Below are 7,584 nucleotides of genomic sequence, written 5' to 3' on the forward strand. Positions count from 1 at the left end.
GTAAACATAATAAACATTTAACATATTAATATTATTATTATCATGAATGTGTGTGATAACTATACATCGTATGATATCTATTTATAAATTAATTAGATTAAATAAGTGTTTTTAAATATTTATTACTTTTACTATTATCTTAAATAAATATTTAATATTAATATTTTATATGTTGTTTCGAAGAAAAAATATGTAATTTGCAATTAACAATTACATATTTTGTCTTAAAAATAACTATGTATTTTCTTTACACCAATTGATTCCTCTCATTATTTTGTACATAAAAGTATTAAGGTAAGATAATCGAAAAATGAATATTTTACTAGATATTTTATGGTTTATGTAAAATTAAGAAATTATTTCAAGCCTCATAACTCGAAAAGTACTCAATGAAGAAATACTTTATTATAGTGTTTTGGAAATCTCTCGAGATAAGCAACAAGAATAAGTAACAAAAATAGGGGGTTCCATTTAAGAAATTGAAGGTGACCTTCACGTGACCTTCAAACGACTTTTCAAGGTCAAACCAATGACGCCATCTTATGGCCCCCTTCAAGCCATACAACTTTTGTCTGAAACATTTCTTTCTAAAGTGCATAGTTTATGAAATATTCAACCGGTCCGAGACTTTTTGAACACTGTATATACACACATACACATATATATATAATTATCATTATACATGTAGGGAATATATCTGCGTAACTATATTTGTCTACGCAGGCAAATGTAATAAATGTCTATGTAACTATAATTATGATCGCGCGGTCAAATATGTAAATTTCTACACACACACACACACACACATATACAGGGTGATTCAAAATAACCCCTGTGTCCCTGAAATGACATATTCTTGAATCAATTCTAAGACGATTTTTCCTTCGGCAAAATTTCGTCCGAAGCTTAGTTTTTGAATTATTAAAGGAAGTAGTTAACGTATGACGGGTCGAATACAAGAGGCAGGCAAGGGTGGCGCGATTCACCGTCAGACGCGGGAGCTTACGCGGGGCGCCTGCTGCGATCAGCTGATCGCTATACACATACAGACACACATGCGAACACATACATTCTCTCTCTGTCTGCTGTCTGTCTGTCTGTCTCTCTCTCTCTCTCTCTCTCTCTCTCTCTCTCTCTCTCTCTCTCTCTCTCTCATTCGTTCACTCACCTGTAAATTTTTTTTTTTTTTTTCTTACGAGAGAGGGGAAAATGCATTTTATGCATACCCACCGGTCGATCCAGTGAGTTATGTGGGACTCGAGTACCAAGTCGAATTACCAACTCGGTACTCCCTACCCACTAAAAACCCCTCTCTTTTCACGAATTTCCTTTGACACACTGTCCCTCTGACTTCCCGAGATCTGTTTTCACATAACGTCAAAAAATAGTTATTATTACCTTGTTCGAAGACTTTTGATGTATTGCTGTAATTGCTTGAAGGAGAAATGAATTTTCCGATAGATCGTACGTTCTCAAATTTAACGTAGATATCACGTTGCAAAAGACAAGAAATCCACACTAAATTATTAACTGAAAGTTTTTCTTCTTTCATGAACTGTATTCTTTTATTAAACTTTAACGTAATCACATTTATTTACTCACTCGATGAGACGAGAAATTTACTAATGACTCTATCACTAATCACTATTAATCACTGTCGAATAATAATTGTTGGCGATTAAAAATCACTCGATGAAAGAAACACGCGCGGACACGTTACTACACGACGCGACGACGCGACAATGCGACGATAATTACGACTCGGCGACTGCAAGCAATTTTTTGTCATGGTAGGTTGCGGTAGGTTAAGGTACTACTGGCGCTATCGAACGCGATCATGTGTTCGATTGAAGAATGCGGTAAACATAATAAACATTTAACATGTTAATATTATTATTATGTTAAATGTTTATTATGTTTACCGCATTCTTCAATCGAACACATGATCGCGTTCGATGGCGCCAGTAGTACCTTAACCTACCGCAACCTACCATGACAAAAAATTGCTTGCAGTCGCCGAGTCGTAATTATCGTCGCATTGTCGCGTCGTCGCGTCGTGTAGTAACGTGTCCGCGCGTGTTTCTTTCATCGAGTGATTTTTAATCGCCAACAATTATTATTCGACAGTGATTAATAGTGATTAGTGATAGAGTCATTAGTAAATTTCTCGTCTCATCGAGTGAGTAAATAAATGTGATTACGTTAAAGTTTAATAAAAGAATACAGTTCATGAAAGAAGAAAAACTTTCAGTTAATAATTTAGTGTGGATTTCTTGTCTTTTGCAACGTGATATCTACGTTAAATTTGAGAACGTACGATCTATCGGAAAATTCATTTCTCCTTCAAGCAATTACAGCAATACATCAAAAGTCATCGAACAAGGTAATAATAACTATTTTTTGACGTTATGTGAAAACAGATCTCGGGAAGTCAGAGGGACAGTGTGTTAAAGGAAATTCGTGAAAAGAGAGGGGTTTTTAGTGGGTAGGGAGTACCGAGTTGGTAATTCGACTTGGTACTCGAGGCCCACATAACTCACTGGATCGACCGGTGGGTATGCATAAAATGCATTTTCCCCTCTCTCGTAAAAAAAAAAAAAAAAAATTTACAGGTGAGTGAGCGAATGAGAGAGAGAGAGAGAGACAGACAGACAGACAGACAGAGAGAGAATATATGTGTTCGCATGTGTGTCTGTATGTGTATAGCGATCAGCTGATCGCAGCAGGCGCCCCGCGTAAGCTCCCGCGTCTGACGGTGAATCGCGCCACCCTTGCCTGCCTCTTGTATTCGACCCATCATACGTTAACTACTTCCTTTAATAATTCAAAAACTAAGCTTCGGACGAAATTTTGCCGAAGGAAAAATCGTCTTAGAATTGATTCAGGAATATGTAATTTCAGGGACACAGGGGTTATTTTGAATCACCCTGTATATATAATTATAAATTACATAATTATATTCCACAAAATGATAACTGTCTATTCTCTTTATTAAGATTAATATATAATATGTCAAAATATATTATGTCTAAATAATGAAAAAAATTTTACAATATTTTTATCTTTTGATGAATTTTTCACAATCCACTTAATTGTTGTTAAGTGTTGTTTCTCAACGCTTATTGATTTACGCCGGCTGAAAGTATGCGTCGCAGATTCAATTCGTTTTTTTCCTACATCAATGTTACATACAACTACAATGCTACCAGACTCTTAAAATCATGGATTGGTCTTAGAAAGGCTATTATATCCAACAGAATTAGAGTTAAATTCTTGAGAAGATGTATCGCCTTTTCATGTACTTATTTCTATTACCGTGTTTTTAGTTTTTTGTAACTTAAATGAATTATATTTTCTGATTATTTACTTTAAGTTAAATTTAATTCTCTTGCTCTCTATTGCCTATTGTATTTTTTCTAATTATTGTTAATTTAAAGAGAGCTTTTCTCAACGCTTATAATAAATGTACTTGGCGTCGCGACGCTACCGCGCCGCTTGATAATAACCTTTTCTTCCTTGTTCCGCACTATAGTTTTATTTATTTACTTATTTATTTATTATTATTTTTATTTTTATCATTTTTATTTATTTATTATTAATCTGTGTTTAATAACCTAATTGCTTAACGTGTCACTTCTCTTCCTTGTTACACTATTCCGCACTATACTTTAAAAATTTATCTTTTATACGTCCGTACACACATATATATACATATCACACGTATGTATGCACATGCACACATATGATTTTGTCTCTTAAAGCATTGTACATATCGATGCATAATCGTATACGCAGCGGTATGAACGCCGCTTGAGGGACAAACTCGCTTTGCTTGTGTGCGTGCGAGCATACGTACGTGAGACTGAAGAAAATCCGGGAGAACGTAAAATGTCACAATTTTGACATGCGATCATCATTTCTCGGGATTGATTGCACCGATTTTATTCAAACTGGTCGCAATCGAAAGCTTGTATCCACATTATATCATAAAAGTGCCGTTAGATTTTTTCTTAAGGTCTTAGTTTCTGAAATATCTTAATCGGAAGTTTATATGATGTGAAATTCCGAATAAGCTACTTGGTAGCGCCGCAGTGACTCTCAATGCTCGGATCCTGTTTTTTATGTACTTGGCGTCACGACGCTACCGCGTCGCTTGATAAATATTACAGATATCAAGAAAGATAAAGAAATTTTAGATATTGAATAAAAATAACATAGAAATCTATTAAAGTATCATCGTATGTATATATTAATGTAGCAGATAGTAGACAGACAACTACATTAATTTTAAAAATTATTATTTCTAAAATTAATGTAGTTGTCTGTCTACTATCTGCTACATTAATATATACATACGATGATACTTTAATAGATTTCTATGTTATTTTTATTCAATATCTAAAATTTCTTTATCTTTCTTGATATCTGTAATATTTATTGATATATAGTAAGATTTATACTAATGTAGATTTTATTTTAAGAAATTAATTTAGAAAGTTAGCATCACTTCTTTGTGTTAAGTGTAATTATATTATACTAAATATGGAGATTGAAAATCTGTTTAATAAAAAATTATTCATTCTTCAAATGGTATCTATTAACGTTAATATTTCGATCGACAATAACAATCGCTAGATTTTATATTAATTTTCATTGTACATATATCCATTTATATACAATTATATGCACATATTCTTATCGAGGCATTATCGGTTTATACTATTATTTCCAGGATTTGTTTCTGTTAAAAATATAACGACATTCGAGAAAAAACTTGACAAGGTTATAATTAAAAGAATTTACATAATCCTATGACTAATATTTAATAACTGTAAAGAAACAATATTTTTTAATCTTTTTATTCTTGCAGTACAAACATTAATAAAACTTTAATAATATCGGCAAATTTTTGAAAAGAAATTTGAGTCACGGTAAAAGTGGAGAAGAGTTAACTAACCTATCATCAGAAAGAATTAAATCGTTAGACAAAATTGTTTTAATAATTGCAAGAAGCTACACTTTCGCTTGTACTACTTGCTAAAAGCTGTTATGAATCCTCATTGACACTTGTTAACCTATTGATTGGTTTTCTTTTTGATATGAGTTACGTTTGATATACAAGATGCCTTAAAAAAATAAATAAAAAATAGATTTTACGATATTAATAAAACTACATCACATTTAATATATATCATTTAGGAATGGTATATATCAAACTGGTATTATTAAGAAAACAAAAAACGAATAGCAATTTTTCGTTTAATTTTATAATTTATATAATTTATCATTATAAGCAGCAGAAACAACCACTTCAACAATATTCACTTAATTCTTTTCGTATGTTATATTTTATGAAGGATATTTCAATGTCCGAGAAAAGTGATCATCATATACTAAATTTCAAATCTGACCGGAGTCATTCTGATAGTACTGTGAGAAATAAGCGAGAAGTCGATGAAGTTACACTCGAAAATATTTCTATCATCCCAGAAACAATCGGTAAGTTGCAAAAAAAATGCATAAAACATTAATAAAAAATCTATGACGAAAAAGTGTAAATATAATTTAAATTCAAGAGAGAGTGGAAATCAAATCTAAAAATATCTTCCAGTAGTGAGAAGAATATAAATTCTATTCCATTCAAAAAAGAAATAGAAAAGCATAATATAAACATAACATGGTACATAAAAATTTTCATGATTTAAGATAAAGTCAATTTTATTAATTTGCTACTTTGTTTTGAAGCAATCGCAAATATTGTACTTCTGATTTCTTAAGCTGTAGGAATTTATCGAAAAATACTTGTCATCTTATTAAAAGTTATTTATTTGTTTTTGCCATGGATTAACGATTACTTTTCTAAATCTTAAATGACGCAAAAAATTCTTATATTATTTTTTTAAAGATCAATACTGTGCTAATTTCCATATTTTGTAGTTTACATTTATTTTTTTCTCTTTCCTTTATTTTCACATTAAATTGTTCTTTCTGATTTACCGAGATAATCCACTTAATCTTATATATAATTATGTTAATATGTACGATCTTAACATCTCTAGGAAGCAGTTTGAACAAGCCAACATCTCTCAGAGCATTTGTACAATTCGACAGTCAATTCATAGAAAAAGTAAACGACATTTTTGTGACATTGAGGTAAAGAATCTAAATTCTCAGTTTGTATTCTTTCATTTTTCTCTCTTTTCCTAAATTCAACGACATAAATATATCAAAATGTTAATTCTGTTATAATTTTACTAAATATAAAGAGACTGAAATGTTATTCTTTTATAGATGGAACCAACCTAACTTTACCGATGAAATAATACAAGGGTACACGTTGCAGTGTTTTATTATCGAAGACTTAAAAGAGATTCAAATCGGCGAGAAAAATATCACAACTACAGGAATCGAAGTGCACAATCTAACACGACATATTATTTTCGAGTACGTGCGTATACTAAAATTGTTGCTGGTCCTTACACGGATTTAATCAATGTGTCGACTACACATGAAAATCCAGTACCTAAATTATTACTCGCAACGACTGCAGGCATGCAAATATGGGACGTGGATTTAAACATTACTAATTTCTTATCGTCAATGTACGTATACTGATAAAAAAAATAGTTATAATTATCATAAATTATTTTTAACTATAAAGTTAAAGTTATTATTATTATGCACAAGTTTATTATTATCAACATTATAGCAGTAATAACTATAAAATTAGAAATCTCAACTATAATTTTTTTTACTATACAATTATAGTTGACTCCTTTTTTCAGATCAGTAGTAAATTTCGCTTATTCGATACAAGAACATAGAATTTATTGGAGTACCCCGGAAAGAGACCTAATGACACTGAAGATTAATGAAAATAATATCACAAAAATAGCTACATTTGATTATATTCTAGATGCTCTCTGCATTGACTGGGCAGCAAGAAATCTATATTGGACCTATGAAGAGTCAGACTACAATTATTACATTGTAAAGTTCGACTTAACAATGTGGGAAAATGGCATAATTAAATTTGATAAGATTTTAAAACCTAAACAAGGCTATATAAATGTATTACCGTCTATAGGGTACGTTTACTACCGTTCGCCTGAAAAAATAATTTTCCATTAAAGATTTAAGACAAATTTGTAATTTTTCCATAATTTTACGAGGTTTTATCATTAAGATCAAAAGTAAAAAAAAAATAATAATTTATTATATAATTACAAGAATTTCGAATTTTCACTACATACAAGTTTTTGTTTTTGTTAAAATAATGTTTTATAATGAGTAAAATAATTATATATTTAAAATAATTATAAATTTTTTAGAATTTTCTATTTCGATTTTAACACATCGAATGATGGATATAATGATTTGGTGCAATATGATCTCGATGGAAAAAATAAGCAAATTGTTCACACAAAATTATACTCTTGCCTATCTCGTCAGACAAGGAAACATCTTGATTTTATGTATAGTATTGTTATGAATAATGAGGAGCCGTTAGTTTACTGGATAAGTTCTGATCTCATAACTGTGACAGACCTTAATGTTTCTATGTGCAATATGATTTTACACAAG

Source organism: Camponotus vicinus, unplaced genomic scaffold (genome assembly GCF_025532165.1).
Source record: "Camponotus vicinus isolate PSW18456_S1 unplaced genomic scaffold, iyCamVici1.0 SCAF_7, whole genome shotgun sequence".
NCBI lineage: Eukaryota > Metazoa > Arthropoda > Insecta > Hymenoptera > Formicidae > Camponotus > Camponotus vicinus.